Raw genomic sequence first — 27,973 nt, 5'->3', positions numbered from 1 at the left:
AGATGCTGGAGATCACAGCTGCAAATGTGTTGCTGGTCAAAGCACAGCAGGTCAGGCAGCATCTCAGGAATAGAGAATTCGACGTTTCGAGCATAAGCATTCCTGATGAAGGGCTTATGCTCGAAACGTCGAATTCTCTATTCCTGAGATGCTGCCTGACCTGCTGTGCTTTGACCAGCAACACATTTGCAGCTTTTGGTTATACCACCAACTACTCTATTCCCTACAGTAGTCCATAACATGCACTCTTCAGCTGAGCATGAAATGCCATTGTGTTGTCCAGTGGTAACTGTTAGCACTAGAATCAGCATTGTCTGAACAGCAACAAGAAATGCTCTCACTTGACAACTTTAGACTTAAGTTGCGTTCAACTGAATTTGTTAATCAGTGAGGCAATATTGCAAACTCACTGCAAACTCCTCAAGATAAGAATGCTAAAATGCCTTCCAAATCATGATGAGGTAGATTTTTGCCTTCATTCCCAGGTCATAAACTGATGGAATAGTTCAGCACCTGTTATGGAACATTACCTGATTTTAATTCCATTTGTTTCAATCACACCTTATTCATTAAAATTCATTGAGATTTTGATTAAAGCTTTACTATTCACACAGCTAGAACAGTACAGTTCTAGTAAATATCAGTCAACAGAGGATTGAGATAATTGTAATGTTGTCAGTACAGTGCATTGGAAGATGGACAGTTTTGAAATGTAATTTAAAAAGAGCTGGATTGGGGGTGGTCAGTTGGTAGTAGGCAATTAACGCCTGTTAGGCCAATAAATTAAACATTTTTATAAGGCTGTGGATATGGTTGAAATTTTCCCACAATTATATATTTCCTGAAGGAAATATACATTTTATTAAAGCTTTACATCTTGTACTCATCAGAACAATTTGCAATAATAACAATACAAGAGAAAACCAACATTTATATTGGACAAAGATCAAAAGAACAAAGAAAATTTACAGCCCAGGTACAGGCCCTTCGGCCCTCCAAGCCTGAGCTGATCCAAATGTACTGTCTAAATCTGTTGCTCAATTCCTAAGCATCTGTATCCCTCTGCTCCCCACCTACTCATGCATCATTCCAGATGCATCTTAAATGAATCTACCTGCCTCTACCACCTCTGCTGGCAACGTGTTCCAAATGCCCACCACCCTCTGTGTGAAGTACTTACTGCGTGTATCCCCCTTAAACTTTCCACCTCTCACTTTGAAAGCATGACCTCTCATTATTGAAACCTTCACCCTGGGAAAAAGCTTGTCTCTATCTACCCTGTCTATACCCTTCATGATTTTGTAGACCTCAATCAGGTCCCCCCTCAATCTCCTTTTTTCTAGTGAAAATAAACTTAACCTACTCAACCTCTCTTCATAGCTACACCTTCCATACCAGGCAACATTCTCGTAAACCTTCTCTGCACCCTCTCCAAAACATCCACATCCTTTTGGTAATGTGATGCCCAGAATTGTACACAGTATTCTAAATGCTGCCAAACCAATGTCTTGTACAATTTTAACATGACTTGCCAGCTCCTATATTCAATACCCCGTCCGATGAAGGCAAGCATATTATATGCCTTCTTGACCACTCTATCCACCTGTGCAGCAACCTTCAGGGTACAATGGACCTGCGCACCCAGATCTCTCTGCCCATCAGCTTTTCCCAAGGCTCTTCCATTCATTGTATAATTCACTCTAGAATTAGACTTGCCTAAATGCATCACCTCACATTTGTCTGGATTGAAAACCATCTGCCACTTTTCTGCCCAAATCTCCAGTCTGTCTACATTCTCCTGTATTCTCTGACAGTTCCCTATGCTTTCTGCCACTCCATCAATCTTTGTGTCATCTGCAAACTTGCTGATCATACCAACAGTGCCCTCTTCTAGCTCATTTATGTATATTACAAACAACAGTGGCCCCAATACTGACCCCTGTGGAACACCACTGGTCACCTTTCTCCATTAGTCTACAATGGGGAACCTTATGAAACGCTTTATTAAAGTCCATGTATATGACATCAACAGCTCTTCCTTCATCTAACAACTTGGTCATTTCCTTGAAGAACTCTATCAAGTTGGTAAGGCATGATCTCCCCCGCACAAAACCATGTTGCCCATCACCGATAAGCTCATTCCTTTCCAAAATAAATAGATCCTCTCAGTGCCCTCTCCAGCAACTTCCCCACCATCGACGTCAGGCTCATTGCTCTGTAGTTACCCGGAATATCCCTGCTACCCTTCTTGTGCAGGGGGACAAGATGAGCAACCCTCCAGTCCTCCAACACCTCACCTGTGTTTAAGGATGCCACAAAGATATCTGTCAGGGCCCCAGCTATTTCCTCTCTCGCCTCCCTCAGCAATCTGGGATAGATCCCATCCAGTCCTGGGAATTTGTTCACCTTAATAACCTCTAGCCTACCCAACACATCTTCCCTGCTTATGCCAATGTGATCCAAACTAATCAAACTTCTATCTCTAATCTCAAGGAAGATTCATCGTGTTCCTCTTCTCAGTGAACACTGATACAAAGTAATCATTCAGAATCTAACCCATTCTCTCAGGTTCTGCACATAGCCTTCCTTCATTATCTTTTAGTGGACCAATCCGTTCTCTAGTTACCCGCCTGCTTCTTATATAAGAATAAAATGCTTTGGGATTTTCCTTAATTCTGCTCGCTAAAGCTATTTCATGACCTCTTTTAGCCCGCTTGATTCTTCATTTAAGACTTGTCCTACTCTTCCAATATTTGTCCAGGGCCCGTTCTGTTCTTAGCTGCCTATTACCTTATGTATGTTTCCCTTTTCCTCTTGGCTAGTCGTACAATTTCTCCTGTCACCCATGATTCACAAATCTTGCCTTTTCTATCCTTTGCCTTCAACGGGACATGCCTATCCTGCACTACCGTTAACCTATCTTTGAAAGCCTCCCACATATCAAACGAGGACTTCCCTTCAAATAGATGTATCCAATCTGCATTTCCCTAGTCAATGTTGGAAAAATTAAAATCTCCCATCACCACTACCCTATTGCCTCTACATCTGTTCATAATCTGTTTACCTATTTGTTCTTCTACCTCACGCTCACTGTAATACAGCCCCAACAATGTAACTGCACCCTTCTTATTTCTCAGCTCCACCCATCAAGCCTCACTACCCAAGACTGCCATAGTGTCCTCCTTTAGCACAGCTGTGATATCGTCCCCGACCAGCAATTCAACTCCACCCCTTCTTTTACTTCCCTCCCTGTCCTGTCTGAAATGTCTATATCCTGGAACATTCAGTTGCCAATCACCATGCCCTTCCTTCAACCAAGTCTCTGTGATGGCAATAATGTCATACTCCCAGGCACCAATCCAAGCTCTAAGTTCATCGGTCTTACATACTATACTCCTTGCATTAAAGTAGATGCATTTCAGGCCACCAGTTCTTTTGCACTCACCTGCTCTCTGCAGATTCTTCCCTTTATTAGTGCTATCTTCATGATTCTTACAGTCTCCAGTCTCCACCTCGCTGCCTACTTGTTTTCTCTTCTGGTTCCCAGTCCCCTGCCACATTAGTTTAAAACCCCCCCAACAGCAGTAGCAAAAACTCCCCCAAAGACATTGGTTCCGGTCTGGTTCAGATGTAGACTGTCCCTTTTGAAATAGTCCCACCTTCCCCAGAACTGGTCCCAATGTCCAACAAATCTGAACCCCTCCCTCCTACACCATCTCTCAAGCCACGTGTTCATCTTGCCTATTTTTTTCATTTCTACACTGGCTAGCACGTGGCATTGGTAGTAATCCCGAGATCACCACCTTTGAGGTGCTCCCCTTTAACTTCTCTCCTAGCTCCCCAAATTCTTATTTCAGGACCTCATCTCGCTTTCTACTTATATCGGTGGTGCCTATATGCGCCAAGAAAACGGCTGTTCACCCTCCCCTTTTAGAATGCTCTGAAGCCGATCAGTGACATCCCTGACCCGAGCACCTGGAAGGCAACATGTCAGCCGGGAGTCCCGTTTTCGGCCACAGAACCACCTATCTACTCCCCTCACAATAGAATCCCCTATGACTATGGCCCTATGAGTCTTTTGCCCTACTGAACAGCAGTGCCCACCACGGTGCCATGATCTTGACAACTGCTGCCCTCCCCTGGTGAGCCATCTCCCCCAACAGTATCCAAAATGGTATACCTGTTTTAGAGGGAGATGACCGCAGGGGACACCTGCACTGCCTTCCTACTCTTTTTCTGTCTTTTGGTCACCCATTCACTGTCTCCCTCAGCAATCCTAACCTGCGGTGTGACTAGTTCACTAAACATGCTATCCACAACCTCCTCAGCATCACGGATGCTCCACAATGAGTCTATCCACGGCTCCAGAGCCGTCATGCGGTCAAACAACAGCTGCAACTGGACACACTTCATGCAAGTGTAAGAGTCAGGGACATCAGACATGTTCCTAAGCTCCCACATCAAACAAGTGTCACATGCCACGGGTCTGAGGTCCCCTGCCATTGCAAACTTAGGTTTATATGAACTAGCTAAAACCAAACAATGCACTTAAATAAATGAAAATGAAAGATAAGAAATAAAAGCCTTACCTTACAGGGTCTTTTTCTTCTGGTTTGTGGGGGGGGGGGGGGGGGTGCGGTGGGAGGGAGATACTACACATGTAGTATCTCGGGTTTAACCACTGCCTAAATGTAAATTAAGCCCTTACCTTCCCGTCAGCTTCACTCCTCCTTCTTCTCTCGCCATTCTGGCAAAATGGAGGCCCGACTCCCAAGTTAAGTCCCTTCTTATGCAGGAAAACACACCTTTCCCAGCAGCCCTCACTTCACTCCTCCTTGTCTCCTTGCCGCTCTGGCAAAATGGACAAAGACCAACATTCATTTATCTCTCTCCACAGATGCTGCCTGACCTGCTGAGGATTTCCAGCAGCTTTTTGTGTTTTAGATCTTTACCGTCTGCAGTATTTTGGATACCTGAGCCAACTTGTTGAGATCATTAAAATGTTTCTGGGACCGAACAGTTATTTACGAGGGATAGGTTTGGCACTGACAAATCTCCCATCATGTAGCTTATACATTCTTAATGTGAAGATTGATTCCTTGGTTGACAAAGAAACTTTGATTTCTTGTTCATATGTCTGTCAGCATTACTTCCACTGGAACATCTGAGAGTCTTGGGAGGTGAGCCATTGTAGCGCTTACACTTTGTGCTATCACTGCTCCCCAGTTGTGTTACGATTGTCATAACTGCAGTTGCTGCACCCATTTAACCACTGCAGCTTTCTCAATCTCTTTGCTTCTAGACAGTCAGCTATGGGCTTCTTGCTAAAATCTAACACTCAATGCTTTATTAAAAATGCTATCAGGATCAAAAAATCATTGAATGCCCCACCCTGCCAATTTTACCTGAAAATTCAGTCCTTAAACTCAGATATTTTGAAAACTCTTTGGATACATTATATTCTAGTCTGATCAATTTAGCAGGAAGCATTAAAGATAGCATTTTCATGGTTTTCTTGATCAGGATTTATTTGGTTTAAGTTATTTTCTTTTGTATAATAATTGACATTGAAATGGGAAAAATTAATCTCCCTAAATCACAATGTGCATTTTAAAAACTATAATCTACGACTTTGAGCTTCATTCTAGTGTTGTATGTTTTCGTGGCAGACTTGATTTATAATTCTGTGCAGAATGCTGAAATAAAGAGTCCTCTGAAAATGTGTTTAAGGTGCAGCAGCAATAGATACAAAATAATTCATAGCAGCTCTCTGTGAAACATTGTGGTGTGAGGCTGATCATAGTCAAACCAATCCAAAAAAATGAAGGAACATGCTGACTGCAATAGGTAATGGATATTTATTTTGCACTCAAGGCCATCTGCCTTATTTACACTTGCCTGCACGTTGTTACATCAATATATGTTTTAGAAATAGGTTTTGGAGGTGTGAGATGTCAACTGATTCACACAAAGCACTTCAAGGCAATCCGTCACAGGCAATTCAGGCAAAGACAAAGAAGCAATTTTAAAATAAATCCATCATTCCACGGTCTTATAGACGAAAAAGGCCAAGAATTTCGAGGGTGCTGATTCATTCACAGCCACACACAAGTTTTGTGTTGTATTTTTGTTGAGGCCACAAAAGAAGGATTGGGAGCAGGTCTGAGGAAATTCCTGAGCTTTTGTATTACAAGCTTCTGAACAAACTGTACAGAGCTCGATTTTTATCTTTACCATCCAAATGTTAAGAATATTCTGAGCAGAGCAGAAAGAAAATCTGGCAGGGAGCATCATCTTCTCCTTCCAGAAATTTGCATTAACTTCAGCGGAAGGAAAAAACAGATGTGTTCCACTATTAGTCTTTAATTCTCTTCTCCAGATTTTCCTTCCCACCCTCAGACTAGACAATGCTTAGTTTTCAAATGTAACAATAGAAATCTACTTAAGTGACTCTTTAAGACTACGGGTACTGCTTTTGTGAAGAGACAGGAAAAGACAATAATTACAGAAATCATTTTGAAATATGTTGACTGCTAACAGAATGAGAGCAATACAAATGTCACAAAAATATTGCAAGCCTGAAATACTCTTTTAACAAACAATATTGGGGAGGTATGTGTGTAGTGGTAATGTCACTGAATTAATCATTCAGAACCCCAAGCTAATATTGTTGTGATATTGTTTCACCATCCCTCCAGACCTTCCCCTCACTGACGACGAACGATCAGTCCTCAGCAAAGGACTCACCTTCATCCCCCTCCATCTACGCACCAATGAATTTAATACACGCCATGACGTCGAACAATTCTTCCATCGCCTCCACCTCCAAGCTTACTTTCACAATCAGGATTTCCGCCCACCTTCCGAGGACTCCTTCGCCCACCTCCAATACACTGCATCCACCTGGACACCCCACACTGGCCTAATACCTGTCCTCGACCTCTGCATTTCCAACTGCCACTGGGACATTAACCACCTCAACCTGTCTACCCCCCTCCCCCACTCCAACCTCTCACCCTCACAATGCACAACCCTCCAATCCCTCTGCTCCAATCCCAACCTCACCATCAAGCCAGCGGATAAAGGGGGCGCAGTGGTAGTCTGGTGCACTAACCTCTACACCGCTGAAGCCAAACGTCAACTTGAGGACACCTCTTCCTACTGCCCCCTTGACCATGACCCCACCCCCCATCATCAAACCATCATCTCCCAGACTATACAGAACCTTATCACCTCAGGAGATCTCCCACTCACAGCTTCCAACCTCATAGTCCGGGAACCACGCATGGCCCGGTTCTACCTCCTTCCCAAGATCCACAAGCCTGACCACCCTGGCCGATCCATTGTCTCAGCATGCTCCTGCCCCACTGAACTCATCTCTACCTACCTCGACACTGTCCTATCCCCCCATCCAGGAACTCCCCACATACGTTCGAGACACCACCCACACCCTCCACCTCCTCCAAGACTTCCGTTTCCCCGGCCCCCAATGCATCATCTTCACCATGGATATCCAATCCCTCTACACCTCCATCTGCCATGACCAGGGTCTCCAAGGCCTCCGTTTTTTTCCTCTCCAGACGTCCCTAACAGTACCCTTCCACCGACACTCTCATTCATTTGGCCAAACTGGTCCTCACCCTTAACAATTTCTCCTTCAAATCCTCCCATTTCCTCCAGATCAAAGGGGTAGCCATAGGCACACGTATGGGCCCCAGCTATACCTGTCTCTTTGTTGGCTATGTAGAACAGTTGATCTTCCGTAATTACACCGGCACCACTCCCCACCTCTTCCTCCGCAACATTGATGACTGCATTGGCGCCACCTCGTGCTCCCATGAGGAGGTTGAGCAATTCATCAACTTCACCAACACATTCCACCCTGACCTTAAATTTACCTGGACCATCTCTGACACCTCCCTCCCCTTCCTGGAACTCTCCATCTCCATTAATGACGACCGACTTGACACTGACATTTTTACAAACCCACCGACTCCCACAGCTACCTGGATTACACCTCTTCCCACACTACCTCTTGCAAAAATGCCATCCCATATTCCCAATTCCTCCGCCTCCGCCGTATTTGCTCCCAGGAGGACCAGTTCCACCACAGAACACACCAGATGGCTTCCTTCTTTAGAGACCGCAATTTCCCTTCCCACATGGTTAAAGATGAGCACCAATGCATCTCGTCCACGTCCCACACCTCCGCCCTCAGATCACACCCCTCCAACCGTAACAAGGACAGCATGCCCCTGGTGCTCACCTTCCACCCTACCAACCTTTGCATAAACCAAATCATCCGCCGACATTTCCACCACTTCCTTAAAGACCCCACCACCAGGGATATATTTCCTTCCCCACCCCTTTCCACCTTCCGCAAAGACCATTCCCTCCCTGACTACCTGGTCAGGTCCACGCCCCCCTATAACCCACACTCCCTTCCTGGCACCTTCCCCTGCCACCACAGGAACTGTAAAACCTGCGCCCACATCTCCTCCCTCACCTCTATCCAAGGCCCTAAAGGAACCTTCCACATCCATCAAAGTTTTACCTGCACATCCACTAATATCATTCATTGTATCCATTGCTCCCGATGTGGTCTCCTCTACATTGGGGAGACTGGGCACCTCCTAGCAGAGCGCTTTAGGGAACATCTCTGGGACACCCGCACCAATCAACCACACCGCCCTGTGGCCCAACATTTCAACTCCCCCTCCCACTCTGCCGAGGACATGGAGGTCCTGGGCCTCCTTCACTGCCACTCCCTCACCACCAGACGCCTGGAGGAAGAACGCCTCATCTTCCACTTCAGAACACTTCAACCCCAGGGCATCAATGTGGACTTCAACGGTTTCCTCATTTCCCCTTCCCCCACCTCACCCTAGTTCCAAACTTCCAGCTCAGCACTGTCCCCACGACTTGTCCGGACTTGCCCTACCTGCCTATCTCCTTTTCCACCTATGCACTCCACCCTCTCCTCCCTAACCTATCATCTTTATCCCCTCCCCCACTCACTCATTGTACTCTATGCTATTTTCCCCCCACCCCCACCCTCCTCTAGCTTATCTCTCCACAATCCAGGCTCTCTGCTTTTATTCTTGCTGAAGGGCTTTTGCCAGAAACATCATTTTTGCTGCTCCTTGGATGCTGCCTGAACTGCTGTGCTCTTCCAGCACCACTGATCCAGAATAATATTTTTGTGACATGGGGTTAAATCCCACCAGAGCAGGTGCTGAAATTCGAATTCAATAAAAATCTGGAATCAAACTCTGACTTAATGGCAACCATATAACCACTATAAATTGTCATAAAACCCATCTGGTTCACTAATATCCTTTAGGGAAGGAAATCTACCATCCTTACATGCTCTAGCCTACATGTGATTCCAGTCCCTCAGCAATTTGGGTGATGCATAACTGCCCTCAGCAGCGCCCACATCACATGATTTTGCTTTAATACCACACTGGTTACAGCAACTCACCAAGGTTCTTTAAACAGCACTTTCCAAACCCACAAACTCTGCTATCCACACAAGGGCAGTGGATGTATGAGAATGCCGCCATTTGCAAGTTCCCCTCCATTCCATAACCCATCCTGACTTTGAAATATGTCGCTGTTGCTTCAAAGTATCTAAGTCAAAATGTTGGAACTTATTGCTACCTGCATTGTGGGTCTACATACAGCACATGAACTGCAGCAGTTTAAGAAGGCATCTTAAAGACATCGCCATCTTCTCGAGGTCAATTAGGATTGGGCAATAAATGCTGACCTAGCCAGTGACAATCATAGTGTGTGAATCCTGTGAACAAAGAAAATAAAGACAGTTTGAACAGGTGGGGCATTACTGCCAATGTCTGTGGAATTAACGGTTATATCCCTGGTTTCCTCCAAATTACTTCAATTCAATGTGAATCAAACTCAAGCACACGAATATATCAACAGTTTGCTGATGCAGTGTTCACCTTAAGCCTTTTTACATTGCTGTAGAAATTGGTAGTTGAGAAATTGGCATTGCAATTTATTTTAAAGTCCAGGATGTTATTGATGGTGATGGTCTTATGTGACCATTCGTGTTTTTACACACAACAGCATCACTTTCAGTGTTCTCACTGCTGCTGACCATAAACAGCAATAGAATGTCCACTTCATTATCAGGCAGTGGTCCGTGCTTGTATTATTTGAAAGAGGTGCCAGATTAGAAAGAAAAGAGACTTGCTTTTTTATAGTGATTATTATAGTCCACAGAAGTGACCAATTAAGTACTTTAAATGGATACTCACAGTTTGAAATGTTGGAATTGCACCAACTCTCCCACAACCAGCAACCTGATCATGACTCGATATTCTGGATGTTTCTTTGAATGTTGAATGAGAGAAACATATCTGCCTCTACAGCATAACTTCTGTGTTCTTCTTTGAAATAGTGCGACTGTATCCTTCACATCCAGCTGTGAGAGCAGGCAGGACCATGGTTTACAATGTCTTCTGAAAGATGTCATCCCCAGTAATGCAGCACTCCCTCAGTACTACATATATTGTATCAGCTTTGATTTCTGTGCTCAGATCCAGTGAGTGGAACTTGACCCCAGAAACCTCTGAATTTGCAATTAAGCAGCAGCATTATGATGGATGCAAATAAGAAAAATACGTTGTATTCTCCCAACTTCCAGCAACAGGGATGACTGAGGATCCCCTTGTGTTAAGTATCCCTAAAGTCATTAGGGAGCGTTTGGAAGTTCAAAAACTGGTCATAGAAATAAAGAGGCTAGTAGAACAACCAGTCAAATATTTTGGGTTGGCTTCTGGATCCCACTAGATCTGCTTACTCAATGGCATGGCTCCTTCCCTCAATTTATCCACATTTGCACTCCTCCTGTTTCCTGAAAACATTTTTTTTTGTCTAGGCATACTGCTATTCTACCATCGACACCATCACCTCCTGAAGTAGTTAAAGAGCCATTGCTTCCTCGGTTAAGAACTTTGGAGCCTAAAACAACTATTCATGAAAATTGTTTTGTGAAGTGGGATGATAGAAGGGGATTGATAGCAGGGTGAAGAAGGGATTGAGGTGCAGGAGGAAGAGACAACTTGTGGAAAGGGAAGTAGAAAGTGAGAGGGGGAGCTGGCAGGAAAGTGAGTAGAAGTGGGCGAGGGAATGGGAGGCGAGAGGAGCAATTTGATTTATTTATTTTCATGTGTATCTTCTTACAAAAAACAGCAAAAAGTGTTGAATAGTGTCGCCACTCTCTGGTCCCATCTTAAGTCTCGGAGAAACAAACCAAAACATAGAATATAGAGGCAGAAAAATGACAAAGTAAATAAAAACTGTCCAACTTTATAGTCCGCCTCATCAATTGCTGTGCCATGGATCATGGGCCTGGTGACCAGCCATGAGTCCCCTTCACTGTGCCACTGCCACTGGAATGAAGGTTGCCCACTCTTAGGTACTCTCACCTGCACTGACACCCTGCCATTATGAGTCATCACCGGGCCTTGCCATTATACATGCCACCGGTACTAAACCAGCCCAAACTTAACTCCACCGTTGCAATGTTTTGGGCCCACCTTGCCAACATTGCCATTGCTAGTGCCATAGAGTCTTGTACTGGGCCTAAACCTGCCTCCACCGCTACCTCCTTGAATCTGCATTGGATGCAGATGCCATTGGGAACCCAAATTTGCCTCTAACACAGCAGCCATGAGTTGGAACAAGGACCCCCTCAAAGATGCAGAAGCTGCTGGGAACCCAAACTGACCTCCGACATCGCTGTCGTGAGCCTGCACTGCTGTGCCTACTCAAGTCCACGCTGCTGGGCCTACCGAGTCTGCGCTGCTGGGCCTATCTGAGTCCACGCTGCTGGGCCTACCTGAGTCTGAGCTGCTGGGCCTACCTGAGTCTGCGCTGCTCGATCGACCCATGTCTGTGCTGCTGGGCCCACTCGAGTCCATGCTGCTGGGCCCACTTGAGTCCATGCTGCTGGGTCTACCCGAGTCCACGCTGCTGGGCCGACATGAGTCTGCACTGCTGGGCCAACTTGAATCTGCGCTGGTGGGTCTACCTGTGTATGCGGTGCTGGGCCTACCAGAGTCTGCGCTGTTGGACCTACCTGAGTCTGCATTGCTGGATCTACCCAAGTCCATGCTGTTGAGCCTACTCAATCCTACATTGATGTGCCCACTCAAGCCTGTGCTGCTGAGCCTACATGTGTCCACAATGCTGGGGTCTACCTGAGTCTGCTGGGCCTACCTGAGTGCACAGTGCTGGGCCTACATGGGTCTGCACTGCAGGGCCTTCCGGGGTCAGATTGCTGGGCCTGCTCGCTGCCATTGCCGTGACTGAGCTCTTCACCAAGAGGTAAGTAAAATAAAACAAAAGAGAAAAAAAATGATAGAAGCAAAAGAAAAATAGAAATAAAAAGAAGAGTGGACGAGCTCCAGGTCAGATGCCCTACTTCACCCCCAGTTTACCAAAGGGGACAAGGAAGATAGAGAGGATAGATAAGATAGATGAGTGAGGGAAAGTGGAAGGACAAGCCCAGAGAAAGTGGTGAGATGAAAGGTGAAGTGTGGAAGGGAAAAGGAAATGGGAAAGGAAAAGTCAAATTTTGAGAGCCCAAAAATGAAAGCTAAAGAAAAGATGAATTTTGAAAATTTGAGAATTAACAGCAATTTTACATAAAAGGAAAATTCTCAGAGAAGAGAAAATAAAATTGAGGGGGCAGCTCGTCATGTTGACAAAGACCATTCAGTGAATCAGTCCAGAGCAATTTCCATTATGACATATTTATATAGGCAAAACTCAGCCAAATGTAGGCATTAGGATCCATTATGATAAAATATTGACATAGGGTTTATGACAAGAGAATAGCATAAGTGAACATAGAACATAGAACAGTACAGCACAGAACAGGCCCTTCAGCCCACAATGTTGTGCCGACCATTGATCCTCATGTATGCCCTCAAATTTCTGTGACCATATGCATATCCAGCAGTCTCTTAAATGTCCCCAATGACCTTGCTTCCACAACTGCTGCTGGCAATGCATTCCATGCTCTTGCAACTCTCTTTGTAAAGAACCCACCTCTGACATCCCCTCTATACTTTCCTCTAACCAGCTTAAAACTATGACCGCTCGTGTCAGCCATTTCTGCCCTGGAAAATAGTCTCTGGCTATCGACTCTATCTATGCCTCTCATTACCTTGTATACCTCAATTAGGTCCCCTCTCCTCCTCCTTTTCTCCAATGAAAAAAGTCCGAACTCAGTCAACCTCTCTTCATAAGATAAGCCCTCCAGTCCAGGCAGCATCCTGGTAAACCTCCTCTGAACTCTCTCCAAAGCATCCACATCTTTCCTATAATAGGGCGGCCAGAACTGGACGTAGTATTCCTAGTGCGGTCTAACCAAAGTTTTATAGAGCTGCAACAAGATCTCATGACTCTTAAACTCAATTCCCCTGGTAATGAAAGCCAAAACACCATATGCTTTCTTAACAACCCTGTCCACTTAGGTGGCCATTTTAAGGGATCGATGTACCTGCACCCCAAGATCCCTCTGCTCCTCCACACTGCAAGAATCCTATCCTTAATCCTGTACTCAGCTTTCAAATTCGACCTTCCAAAATGCATCACCTTGCATTTATCCAGGTTGAACTCCATCTGCCACCTCTCAACCCATCTCTGCATCCTGTCAAGTAGTGCAATCAGGAAGCACATGCATGTTTTTCTTTGTAAATATACATGACAGAATTCGAGTTTGTAAAGCAAGTTTTTTAAAACTAGAACATAGGTTTCATCGAAAATTTCAAAGAGGGAATATACTTAGGACAAGCAAAGAAATGCTGCAATACTTCTTTAAATCATTGGTCAGACCACATTTGAAGAATTGTGTTAACTTGTAGGCACTTTATTTTTTTAAGTAAGGCAATGAAAGCCGCGGAGGGAGCACAAAGGAGATTCACTAGAGTGATACTAGGAATGAGGTATTTTAGACGCAAGGAAATATTCGAGAAACTGGACATGTTCCCCTTGGAGCAGAGAGGATTAAGAGGTGACCTTAATGAGGTGTTCAAAACCATAAACAATTTGCCAGGGTAAAGAAGGATATTCTTCTTCCACTAGTTGGTAAGTTAGTAAATCGGGGTTACAATTTCAAACTTGTTAGCAAGAGAGCTAGAAGGAAAAACCTCTTTACTCAGAGAGTTGTTGGAACAAGTCATTCTGCTATAATATGATAGTTGTGTTTCCCTGCAACCTCGCACTGTGGAAAATCGTGTTATGGAAAACCACAGTTGAAAATCATGCTGTAGAAGATCGCTAATAGAAACTTGCTATACCAGCTCAGTAGAAAGTTTGTACTATCCAAACAATGTCCGCAATTCGTCAATCACAGTATCTCCAATTTGGGCTGATGAAACGCATGTTATAGCAGAATGATCAGAATTTGAAATGTGGTGCCTGGGAAAGTGGTGGATGTGGATCCCATATCAGGCTTCAGAAGAGGGCTGGATATATTTTTGAAAGTGATAACTTTGGAGGGCTATGGAGATAGAGCTGAAGAATGGGACTGGCTGGTTAGCTCTTTCAGAAGCTGGTACTGACACAATGGGCCAAATGGCCTCCTTCTGCACTGTCAAATTATGTGATTCTGTGTTCTCTGCTTTTTTTCCCTATATTAGAGTAAAAAATGTAACCACAATAGATTTTCTAACAATCCCCTCATAATGACATAAACTATTTTTGTGAAGCAAAATTTGAACTGTAGGTGCCACCATTCAAATATGTGATTAAAGGACCAGCAACATGACCTTGGGATTATTTAATTAAATGTTCCGTTCTGAAAAGAAGATATCAATTGTAATAGGTTGTTATAATTGAAACACAGTCTTCATGTGGCAGTGGGAGGACTTACTCTTTCTTTTCTTCCCTCTCTATTTGATGATGTAGAGCCGAGAACTGAAGTAAGAAGAAGAGAGTGAGGAAATTCCTGCAGAGTCACAGCTGTTCCATCTACCAGTCTTCTGATTTGTGGCTTTCTCATTAGGCTACAAAAGTACAGCCACATTCGCAATGCCAGCAGACCCTCTTTAATTGCTCATTCTCTCTGTCCCTGTTTCGTGCTTTCACCCTGCAGTGAGAAAAGACATTTAAAGATTACTGAGGCAAGATTGTAATGAAGCGGATACCTTTTTGCCTGTCCTTTAGCCAACAGCAACAGAAGGGAGACTAATTAGAGGATGAATTATTGGCTTCCCATGGTGCACAGCAGGGGTATTAAAATGAGAGTTGTTTCTCGTTTGCCTCTTAGCTGGCCATTAAGCAGATATTTTTTATTATGGTTTATTACTAAAATCAACGCATTTACTCAATTACAATAATATGCACTTCCTAGTTTTAATAGTGTTCTACTAGCAGTTATATTAATTTTCGTGCAGTTCCCTACCCTTCACCTATTGGTTTATTTACCTCGGAGATGCTGAATCATGGTTTAATTTTGATTTGCGTAATCGGAGATGGGAAAAAGGGGGGAATTACTCTTATGGTCCTGGTTGAACTTTTCGGCAAAGTGTCTAAATCTGTTACTTGCTTCCAATTTTACAGATCATTTTTAAAATTCAAGAACACAGGGAATGACTAGCATTTCTTGAGCAACTGAGATTGTTCATATTACAGTTTCCTATGTAGGAATGAGTATAAAACCACCTTTTTTCATTACTTACATTCTGGAATCAAACACATTTTCTTTCTGTTACATTAATAGGATGGCTAAGGCTAATAGAGGGACAATTCTCCAGGTTTGAATACAGCCTGAGAAATGCCAGCACAAAATGTTTCCCCATAGATCAAAGTGCAGGATTAAGGATAAAATTATTATTTGTTCACTGTTGCTTTGTAAATCACCTGAATTTGACCTAATCAGCAATCCTGTTTATTTTGCCCAAGTAACAATAATATTTTCCAGAATAACATTAAAACTGAAGTTGCTAAATAGATGAGTTATTCATAATGAGAATATAAACAATTAGTTCATCATAAGAGACTCAGTGGTTCATAGAATTGTGTATATTCTCAGTATAAGTAACTCATCGACTTAACAACTTAAATTATTCTGGAAAATATTGTGTTAATTGCACAAAATAAGCTGGAATACTGATGAGAATAAATGCAGATAATTTTGCAATGCAACAAAAAGTCAACAAAGAGTAATTTTCCAAAAGTAATGATTCACAACTTCAATGCTCTCAAAATATACATTTTTTCACATTTTGGAACTGATTTGTTCACTGGTAGGATCATTTCAAAGCTAGCTGTTGCAGCACAGGGAGCAAGCTGAGATACACCCTAATGTTACAAACTTTGGAGGTTAGCACCTCAACACATCACGAAGTGGATTCCAATACAATTCGAAATTGATGGCTTTTCAGTTTTCCTTGTTAACATGCCAGATGGAGACCTTGTTGTCAAAAATTAATATTCTCAAGCTGGGTCTATATTCATGATGATATCCCACATTTTCTTTCCCTTTATATGTATAGATGGACTTGCTATTTCTCACCATTTTCAGGTATCAATTAATGTTGATGAGTTTAAACAGTAAACTTGCCAGACTGCACATGTTTGGGCACTTTTTCTTACTATACCTTCACAGCATGTAGAAACTGGTACTGTTTTAGAACAATAAGGGAGTTTAAACAAAAATCATGCTTGCTCAATGTGCCAGATGTCTAGCTATGCGTGTATCGAGTCTGGAAATGGAACTTCAGACCATTTTAGTTAAGCTGTAAAATCATTTGGGGTTTACTCCTTCCAACATCTGATGAAGCTACATAGTTTATTTTTTTTAATTTGATTCATAAGGGCAGTGCTTCTTTCTGAATGAGAAATATCATCATGGGATTTTTAACAAAATGGTTCCAGAAAGGGGCAACTAACATCACCCATTTTGAGTTTTTAGCTTGTTTACATACCTGCCAAATTATTTAAAACAATGCAATCACAGGGAAAGAATAACAGCACCCGGGAATTCGAATGCAGGAATATCAAATCAGCAGCATCATCAAGCAAAAACAGTTTATGGTTCCAGCTGTAAAAGGAAACAAGATCAAAGATATGTCCATACCATTAAAAATATTTTCACTTATGATCATAACACAACAAATGTTAGCCCATTAAGAATTTTTAAGGTCTGAACTTGAATTACATATTATCCATATAAATTTCAGAAATATGAGCATCAATGCTGTAATCTTTGCTGTTATTTAGAGGTAAAGTCTTGTCAAGTAAGTCTCATTGCACAACTCATTCATTAATCAAATGTTACATGCTTATATTTTCAATGGTATTTTTCCCCAAGGTACTACATTGTGAGTACAATACATAGATTTTATTGCAACCTTACCAATCACATCAAACCAGTCATAAACCTTTCCATATATAGAAAAATAACCTGTAGCTTTCACCTGATCATCATCTAATATCAGATAGATCACTATAGAGAGATTTCATAAACTGTAAAGGTTCATAATACATCTGCAGTAGGAATGTAACCATGCTTTAGTAGTTTCCAGCAATGTGCATAATAAATAACACACATTGGAATGGGAGCGAAATCGACTATTCATTTTAATTACTCTTCCTAAAATTGCTTCGTGGAGTTAGATATTTTGAATAGGATTAACTTTGTGAAATAATTATCAATGAAAATGTTTAAGATGTTCAAGCATAAATATACAATGGGGATTATTTCTTCATGACCAAATAAACCATAAAGTAGTATTTGTCAAAGGTTTTATTTTAAATTTACTTTTCAACATTTGAGTACTCAAATCAAAGCAAATTCCGCTGGAGAGCACACCAATTCATAAATGTTTTGGGTGGGGGAGGGAAGACAAATGCCTAACCTCCATCTCTTAAAACTCCCTGCTAAGGACACATTAATGCAGAGATGTATGAGCAGTACCTTTTGGCAGGAAGAAAATATATTCCTTAAAAAGTCTCAAATCTTATTGTCTTTAATCATCAGAGACAGGACAACAAGCAAACATGCACATCAAGAGCCTGTAAACACCCTTTTGCCTGGACCTATATTGGAGTTGCTCAAAGTTAAAAATCACGTAACACTAGGTTATAGTCCAACAAGTTTATTTGGAAGTACTAGCTTTCAAAGGTTGTGGTTGTGATGAAGGAGCAGTGTTCTGAAAGCTAGTGCTTCCAAATAAACCTGTTGGACTATAACCTAGTGTTGTGCGATTTTTAACTTTGTACACCCCAGTCCAGCACCGGAATCTCCAAATCATGGAATTGCTTAGAATGTTTCAAGCTCTAATGAGCAATTCTACTGCTAGCTGAGATTTTCCACAAATATCTCTGTACCTGGTTAGTTACCCCAGATTAAAAACTAACGTAACACTCTGGTAACTCCAAAACAGATGCCCAATCAATCTCAAAATCCCAACTAACACTGAAAACTACGCAACTGCCCTCCAACTCAATCAAATCATATAACTAGCCTCCCCCCTCCCCTTGACCATTGACTATCTTTCATACTCTGATTATCACCTCAGCCTCTGAATTATTTTGCCTTCTCCCCATCCTTGTCACCATAACCACCCACCTATTTTTTCAATCCATCCCAACTACCCTGCTGACCCCCTGACTACCCTTGGTCAGACACACCTTCCCCAACATGGCTAAACCCCTGGGTGAACAAGATTACCTCTTGTTTATCAAACTACCTCCCTGACTCAAACAATTACACCCCTGATTTGACTATCCATTTAGTCAGCTGCCTATCTCTCATTTACTCACCTACTCAAGCAGCTACTCATCTTCCTGCCAACCCATTCACCCACCTATTTACTCATGTATTCACTCCTTCACTTCACCTGTTCACAAACTCACACTTGTTTCTTAAAAGATTGGATTTTGGGGCTGAATTTTAAGGAGCGGTGTACTGCTCAACATCTATGAAAAGAAAGTCAGTGCCAAACTGACCAATGTTAAGTAAGTAAAAGAAAAACACTCTGGATGCTGGAAACCTGAAAGAAAAACAAACAGAAAATGCAGGAGGGATCAACAGGTCAGGCAGCATGTGTGCGAAGCAAAACTGAGTTAACACTTTGCATCCACTATGACTCTCCTTCAGAAATGGGAAGGGCCTGAAAATGGCATATTTTTATGCAGTTGTCAAAAGAGAAGGAGGAGTGAGTGCCAAGAACAAAAAAAAAAGGTGCTAATGTTGATAAAGAAAAGATTTGATCACAAACATCGATCCCCATACTGCAGCATCTTGCCTGTGTGTGTTGTTGGCTGTGCTCTCCTTTTCACTTTTTTCACAGCTGCATTTTTTTTTAATCCCCATTAGCACTCCCTTTGTCAGACTTACAGATTTACTGAAACATCACTAGGAATTTCTTCATTGACCAGAGCAACATGAATAATTGGAGAAAGCATAGATGACCAAAAAAAGGCACTTTAGATGTATTTTACAAAACCACTACTACCCTTTCAAAATCGAGTTGACTAACAACAAATTGTGTTTGACATGGGCTGAGCCTGCAATATTTAAGATACCACAGTGGAACTATTCTGTCCAATATCTTAAAATGGAAGTTAGAAAATAAACATATTACAAATCAGTCTTACAACAGGCACCTCTCATCACATGTTTGCTTCAGATGTCAAGGCATATGGGCCTAACGTTTATCGACTGTTTCCTTGGGCTGAGATAATACCATCTGCATCACTCCTCAGGACAGAAATGAAAATGAACCTTAATGACTCCTAGCCTTCAGCTATCACACCATTATAGCTTAAGTTGTTTTTCTGCCTCTTGAGAACCTAATGAAAATAAATTACTCCATCTTCCATGAACCATATTCACTCTGTTTATAAGCAGTTGAAGTGTGACACTGGCAATCAGGCATCTTTCTATTTGCAAAACACTGTGAATCTCTTCAGTTGGTTCCTTTCACTTTAAAAGGACTTGTGGTTACATAGTAATTTAACTTTTCTGGAATTTACGTTTCAAGAATACCACTGAAAACATTGAACATCTGAAATGGGCCAGGAAATGGTTAATACTAACTTAACAAAAATTCGACTTTTATAACATGGATTTATTTTTAAAAGAGAGATGTTTATCTCCAGTTGATTTATTGCCAAGATTGGAAAGTAGTTGATTATCAGATCAGTAAATACAGCTGGATCCACTTATCAATCCATTTAAACATTAAAGGCCATCCCAATGGAAAAATGGGGAGATGTGATTTCACATTTGTTCTATCAACTGCACATAATATTAACTTAAGACTCATCACTTCTTCTAATTCAACATTAAGGAAGATTGAAGACATGAAGTCCAAAAATGTGCAGGCTAGGTGGGTTGGCCAGGGGACATGTCAGATTACAGGGATAGAGTACGGGGTGGGTCTGGGTCTGGGTCTAGGTGAGATGTTCTTCAGATGATTGGCGTGAGCTCAATGAGCCGAATGGCCTGCTTCCACACTATGGGGATTCTATGATAATCTTTAACACTCCAAATCTACTCCTTTGCCACTCATTAAGCTACACAGCCATTTTCTTTAGTTGAGATGGATATTCACAACATCCGCAGTCAGCATTCTGTTCAAAACAAAGATATGGATTATTTTATTGACTGATGACATGATATAGCAGGGTTAGTATTTATTGCTGATCCCTAAATATATGGTGAAGTTATTCCCAAAGTGCTATTAGATTAAAGTTTCCAGGCGTTTGGCTTAATGACAAAGGAAGGCAATATGTTTCCAACTCCTCAACTGGGTTGGTTGTGTTTCAATGGACCAGCTACTCTTATTCTTCTACATAGTGGAATTCATGGTTTTTGGGGCTGCTTCAGAAAAAGCCTTGACAGGTTATAGCAATACATACTTTAGTTGATAATGTCACTATTCACTGGGGTAGCAGGCTAAACATCAAGCCCCATTACTCCTGGTATTGTCACAAAAGTTAAATGTTTTTAAAAATACACAAAGATTTCCCAATTTGCCTGATTTTCAAACTCAAGTTGATGGAAAACACAAATTCTGTACTTAACAGTAACTATTATTTATTGTTGGCAAATAATCTGTAGCTACAGGTTAGCAATTATGAATCATTAGCATTTGCATTTTCTAATTAAAGCTGTAATTCCTTTATAAATTCCCATTTACACACACATAGAAAGAATTGTGGCTTATGGACTGAAGGGAAAGCTGGGAAAGAGGTTCAGTAGTTCCAGTTCTCAAGGGATATTGAGGCGATTCTTGCACTGATCATAATGTTGCTCGTCAATCATCCTTCTCTGGATGCTTCCATTGGTTTACAAGAGGCACAGGGTGGCTGATAAAAGGTTGCTGGTCTATCAATTAAAAGACACAGCTTTTAGAACTGCTGAAGAAAACACAAACTTCAGGTTTTCTTCAGACTTAAAATAACTTACTACAGAGAACCAAAAAGTGAGCTCCTAAGCTGATGATGGTCGAAAGGCTTCTGTCTATCTTATTTACAGTCCCAAGATGTTCAGTTACCTGAAAACCAATCCTATGGCTGTAGGTAGGCAGATGGCCTTTGTCGTTAATAATTGGATGCCAGGATAATTAGCTTCCCACAGCTAATCAAAACTCCATTTGTGTACAACCCCTTGACACCAGGTTGTCTAGAAATTGTAATGTAATTGCTGGTTCTCAAGCAGCTTTATAAACAGCAGGGTTTTCTGATATATATATATAAAAGGCTTTCAAAATATGCAGCAATCCTATAAAAATCTTTTTACTAAAAAAAGCCTTTTTATTATTTCATCCACAATTTGAAATACGGGAAAAATAAAAATAAATTATGATATACTCTGCCACCACACTGCACAGGTAATGGAAGGAATGAAGGTAGGTGCCAATGAAGTGGTCTGCTTTGTCCTGGTAGGTCTTATTGTGACCATACATCACAATGTGGATCAACTATGAGCATGGTGAGATTTTAATTAACAATGTGTTTTTAAAAGATGTGATACAACCAAAAAAAGAACCTCTGATCTGACTCTAATGCCTTTTTGGCAAGGAACATATGAAGGTTTCAAAGAAGTTTCAAAGGGAGAAATGCATTTCAAAATTAATTCTAATCTAATGTGAGTATCTCACACTGTACATATGATGGTTAAAAATAGCCATTTTGGTGAGACAATTATCTGTATTTTCCTCTTTCAGGGATATTGAGTGACAAGGGTTAAAACCCAGTTTCAGTCCTGCTTTCAATGTGCTAGTTGGTTGAGGTATTCATATGTTTAGCGAGTCAAGGTGCTCATTTTACTATCCTTGTTTTGAGTGCTCATTCTCTGTTAAAGTCATAATTGTTGAAACATCCACTGATCACTCCTACTTTGCAGATAAAGAACTCCTTTGCTCTAAGTGCTGGAATTAAGTTAACAGAGCAGTTTAAAGAGAAATAGACAAAATAATTTTAGCCAATTCAAATAGACTGTTAGGCTATCGACATTCCACTATCTACTCATCTGGAATGACCCAGAGACTGATGCATATATCTTTTTACGGTTTGCCATTTTTTTGATATTTCTCGTTTCTATTCGGTGTGTACGTGTGTTACATTCTTACTGCTCCTCATGTTTAGTGACTAATGAACTCAATCAATTGTTAACTGAAAGCCTGGTGAACATGATTTTTTTTTAAAGCTAAATTTCTTTGCCTGTGAGAAAGAGTATCCACAACTGAATGGAATTTTTAAAAATTAATCTTGTGACCAAATAAGGGGGCAATTGAATTAAAAAAAATGGAGCTAGTTTATCTCTCCTCACTGGGAGCTTTACAGTTTGTGATATTGTTAATTTAACAACATTGCTGGAAGTGGGTGGACTTCAGAGTTTTGATGTGATCCATTGATTATGGGATCAGTTGGCTCTGACTGTCATATTGCGCCCCTATTTAAATTTTGCCTTATCCTGTGTTGTAACTTCATTTTTGCCTGTACCTACTATTACTCCTGCATAATCATCTAAACCCGTATTGAACTATAGTCTTCCAACTTGATGGTGATGGTAGAAGAGGCATATGTCAACTAGCTTGATGATGATAGTAGAGTGAGGCATATGTCAGGCCATAAGGTTACAGCTTATGGTGAAATTCAATTCTTATGTAGATGATAACCCACATAGCCTCATGGACACCCCATTTTGAGCTTCTAGGTGTATTCTAGACCAATCCCATTTAGCAGAGTGTTAGTGCCAAATAATATTATGAACAATATCTCCAGTGTGAAGATCAGATTTCAACTTCATCAAGACTGTGTCATCGTCATTCTTATCAAACTGTCATTGACAGATGCCTCTACAACAGAGTTTGATAAGGCCGGGGTGTTGTTTGGTCCACAGAGAATTTCCTCATTGGAAACAGCAAGAGCAACCAGCCCCTAGTCTGACCAATACCCTGCCACACCACCACTGGGGCTTGCCTGACTGATCCCAGTGTCTCTAGACCCCACTTATTTGCTTGGGTGGGCAGAATGCTTCAATGTATTACCCTTCTTCAATGTATAGTCTCAGCAGGGAGCACCATGCACTATTCAGATTGCTACACTGTTGGCCTTCATTGGCAACTAGCTCCTGGGGGAAGGTGGCAGTCTCTGATGGGGCCACTGCTGTGACATCAACTCGTTAGTTGCTTGTCCCCAGAAAACCTGGGAAGACATCCTACAAATGGCCAAAGTTTTCCAGCTTACTGTTGAGATAGCTGCTGTAATAATAGAACTGATCCCATTGACGTGGCATCCCATGCTATCAAGTTCAACCTTGTATCTCAATGTCCTCATTGGATTTTATCTCTGAAAATTTTGATATTCCCTCCTGGATTTCTGATTTTAGCTTCTTGAGTTTCTTCCATCATATTCTCCTGTGACATTCTCTCTCTGAATTGTTCAACTTCTCCACCTTGTTCTTCACTTTTAGGGTTTGCTGTGCTCAGTGATAGCACTCATTGGTTATAGTCAGAAGATTGGGTGTTTAAGGCCAAATCTATAAATATGAGCCTGTAATCTGTGTTGGAATATCAGTGTAGTACTGAGAAAAAAGTTGCATGATTAGACGTCTTAACTTTTGGATAAAATGTTAAACTCTGTTTCCCTGCTTAGCTGGGTGTAACATTGGTCACAGTGCTATTTGAAGAGCAGGCAGTGCTTCCATCATCATTTATCCCCATTACAAACGTAAATGATCAAGTCATTTAGCTCACTGCTGTTTGTAGTCTAGCTGTGTGGAAATTGGCTGCTGCACTTACTCACATTAACCATACTGCAGAAGTAATTTCTTAGCTGTGGAGTAGTTTGATGTCCTGGAGACATGAAGGACACAGTATAAGTGCAGGTTCTTTATTTTATTTTAAAATCTTCTTCGGAATCCATCTCTTCAATAAAGCCTTTGGCCATCTCCTAATCTCCTTTGCCTTGCCTGAGCATCTGTTTTCCTGAAGTTTTGTTTTATTAAGTACTTTGGGTTTGTTTTCTGTTAAATAAATGCAAGATATGGCTGATTTGGCACTTGATTTGTGGAAGCCCAAAAAGTGATTACCCATAGAGTTGCATAAATCAGAAAAGAGAATCTGTAGCTTGCTAAGGCCATTTAGCTGATTAACTGCAAGTGATCGATTTTATGATAGTTAATGCCAAATCATATTCATCCATGATATTGAATAGGGTTAATAGAGTAGAATTCAACAGAAGAAGATGATATTTAATTAAATGTTCTTTTCGTCAGTTCAAACTTGTTTAAAAAGTGCAATAACCACTTCTAATTTTAGTAACTTTAATAATGTGTGAGATTCACATAATATAACCTCTAACAGATCTGCATAATTTAGTTTGTCTATACTCATTGTCTTTTTCTTATTATCCAGTTATTGCTGTGCCTGTAGCTCTTGATGTTCCATGATAAGGTATAATGCCATTACTTAGTCTGCACTGCACTGTCTGAAGCAGAAATACTGTTCCTGGAGGCCAGGCTTATCTTTACAGCAGTGGGAATTTGAAGGTTGGGATTGCCACATGGTCTTCTGACATTGTAAAACCCCTGCCTAATTCATGTATCAGGGTTTTTCCCTATGTGTCTAGCAGGCTTTTGACAGAATTCCTGCCACAGAGAGAGATGGCAAACTGAATACACCAGACATCCACTCTTGGTTTCCATGTTGGGTTTTCTCAATCTCTAGGTTGTTTACTACATTTGGTAAGATAGGGATCTGAATATTAATGAGATTAGCACAGCCATTGACAAGACATAACAGCAATAATTCCTTTTAACTGGCAACTCATTGCTGCCTAGTGAGAAACTAACTAAACCACCTAACAAAAGGAGAAAATAGAGAATGAGATGCTCTCAGCGTTGAGATTGACCTTTTTGCTTCACATCAGATTCTATGAAAATTTTCACCATGCCCACATTGTTCAGAGTCCGATAAGATTCCATTCCCATCATTGTCTGGGTGCAGTACCATTATGGTTGCATTACTCGACTTGGAATTGAGAGACATAGAACATTACAATGCAGTACGGGCCCTTCAGCCCTTGATGTTGCTCCTACTTGTGAAACCAATCTGAAACTCATCTAACCTACACTATTCCGTTTTCGTCCATATATTTAACCAACGACCATTTAAATGCCCTTAAAGTTGGCCAGTCTATTACTGTTGCAGGCAGGGCGCTTCACACCCCTACTACTTCTGAGTAAAGAAACTGCCTCTGACATTTGTCCTATATCTATCACGCCTCAATTTAAAGTTATGTTCCCTTGTGCCAGCTATCACTATCTGAGGAAAAGGGCTCTCACTGTCCACCCTATCTAAACCCCTTGTGTGTCTCAATTAAGTCACCTCTCAACCTTCTTTTCTCTAACAAAAACAGCCTCAAGTCTCTCAGCCTTTCCTCATAAGACCTTCCCTCCATACCAGGCAACATCCTGGCAAATCTCCTCTGAAATCTTTCCAAAGCTTCCACATCCTTTGTATAATGCAGTGATCAGAACTATATGCAATACTCCAAGTGCAGCCGTTCCAGAGTTTTGTACAGCTGCAACATGACCTCATGGCTCCAAAACTCAGTCCCTCGACTAATAAACGCTAACACATCATATGCCTTCTTAACAACCCTATCAACCTGGGTGGCAATTTACGTGGACACCGAGATTTCTTTGCTCATCTACCCTATCAAGAATCTTACCATTATGACCTAGAGACATGAACTCAAATCCCAACATGGCAGTGAGGGAACTTAAACTAAATAGCAAAATCCTCTGATCAGCATTATACAATCTGTACAGTGTGGAAACAGGCCATTTGGCCCAACAGGTCCACACCAACACTCCAAAGAGGTAACACAGACCCATTGCCTTACCCTATTACTCTACATTTATCCCTGACTAATGCACATAACTAAATATCCCTGAACACTATGGGCAACTTAGCATGGCTAATCCTAACCTGCACATCTTTGGATTGTGGGAGGAAACAGAGCACCCGAAGGATACTCATGCAGACACATGGAGAATGTTCAAACTCCACACAGACAGTTGAACCTAGGTACTGTGAGGCAGCAGTGCTAAATACTGAGCTACCATGCCGCCCATCAGAGGTGTTGCATTCCATGAATCCTCTTTAACACCACAACCCGAGAAACTTTGCTCATAGTGGAAATCTTATTCAACAAAATAGGCATTACATGTGTTCACAAATCCATTTATATATACATATATAAGATGTGTACCAGGTAGGGTAGACTTCTTCCACTAAGCTCTTATGAATTCAAAGTTCTTCACTAATTGTACTCCTTCATAACCAAAGCATTAATTTGCGCACACCTTCACAGTGTAAGGGATGAATCTTAACCAGATCATCCAGCTCATGAAAAGTCCCAGTCGTGTGCACATTGCTTGTTGTCATGTAAGAGGTGAAACCTGTCCAGATCAATAAGGCTGCCCACGTGAGATAGCCACACTGGCTGATACCAGCAAATCTGACCAGTCAGGCAAGCGGAACTGAGCTCAAATGGAGGGTCAACTCAAAAGGTTGGAGGGAGGAAACTGGGAGAGAGGGGAGAATCACTGTGATAAGGGCAAAGCGAATAAGGAAGAGTGGGAGCTGCTTATTTAGGGGTGAATACAATGCATTAGTTTGGTGCACTGGGGAAAGAGAAACAGCAAGAAAATTGAACAAGGGCTCATGTAAGGCAAAGGCAGACATATGGTTCTGGATGGAAGTGTGATCAAGGGTGGAAGGTCAAGGAAGATGATAAAAGAGTCAATAATCATGGGGGGGATTGAAGAAGGACAAATGTCACCAAGAGGAAAGGAAAACACTTTGGAGGGAAAGATGTAGCCTTAAGGGGAAGAGTTAAGAGTGAATAAATTGGATTAAAAATGAACCACCATTATGTCACAAAATCCAGCCTTATAGTCACAAATCCAGAAAATGCTGGAGAGACTTGGGGTGCAGTTCCAAAAAAGAGTCATACCTGACACAAAATTATCTCTGTTTCTCTCTTTACAGATGCTGCTAGACATGCCAAGTTTCTCCAGTATTCTTGGTGTCTGTTCCAGCCTCTGCAGTATTCTGCCTTGAGTTAAAAGCCTCACAAAGAAAGCACAGTTCATTCTGGCACAGCACAAACATGGCCAACGGAAAAGTTGAAACAGAATTAGACCATTTAGAACAGAATTGGGGATTAAACCATTCTGCAGACAGTAAGTTCAAAGGTTGTAGAGCTGTATCACGGGCCATAACAAAGGCCACCAATTGTCAGATGGAGCTAACATAACAGTAACCTCATCAGGTATAAATACGCTGCTGAAGGTAAAAGCCCATCACAGTATCAGATTAGATCAATGCTCGCTATTCGAATGAAGATGAAGCAATGACACAAGTCATACTCAAATGAAAGACAGGAGCTTCAGGGATCAAACAGT

Source organism: Hemiscyllium ocellatum, chromosome 17 (assembly GCF_020745735.1).
Source record: "Hemiscyllium ocellatum isolate sHemOce1 chromosome 17, sHemOce1.pat.X.cur, whole genome shotgun sequence".
NCBI lineage: Eukaryota > Metazoa > Chordata > Chondrichthyes > Orectolobiformes > Hemiscylliidae > Hemiscyllium > Hemiscyllium ocellatum.
This window is presented reverse-complemented; position numbering follows the sequence as displayed.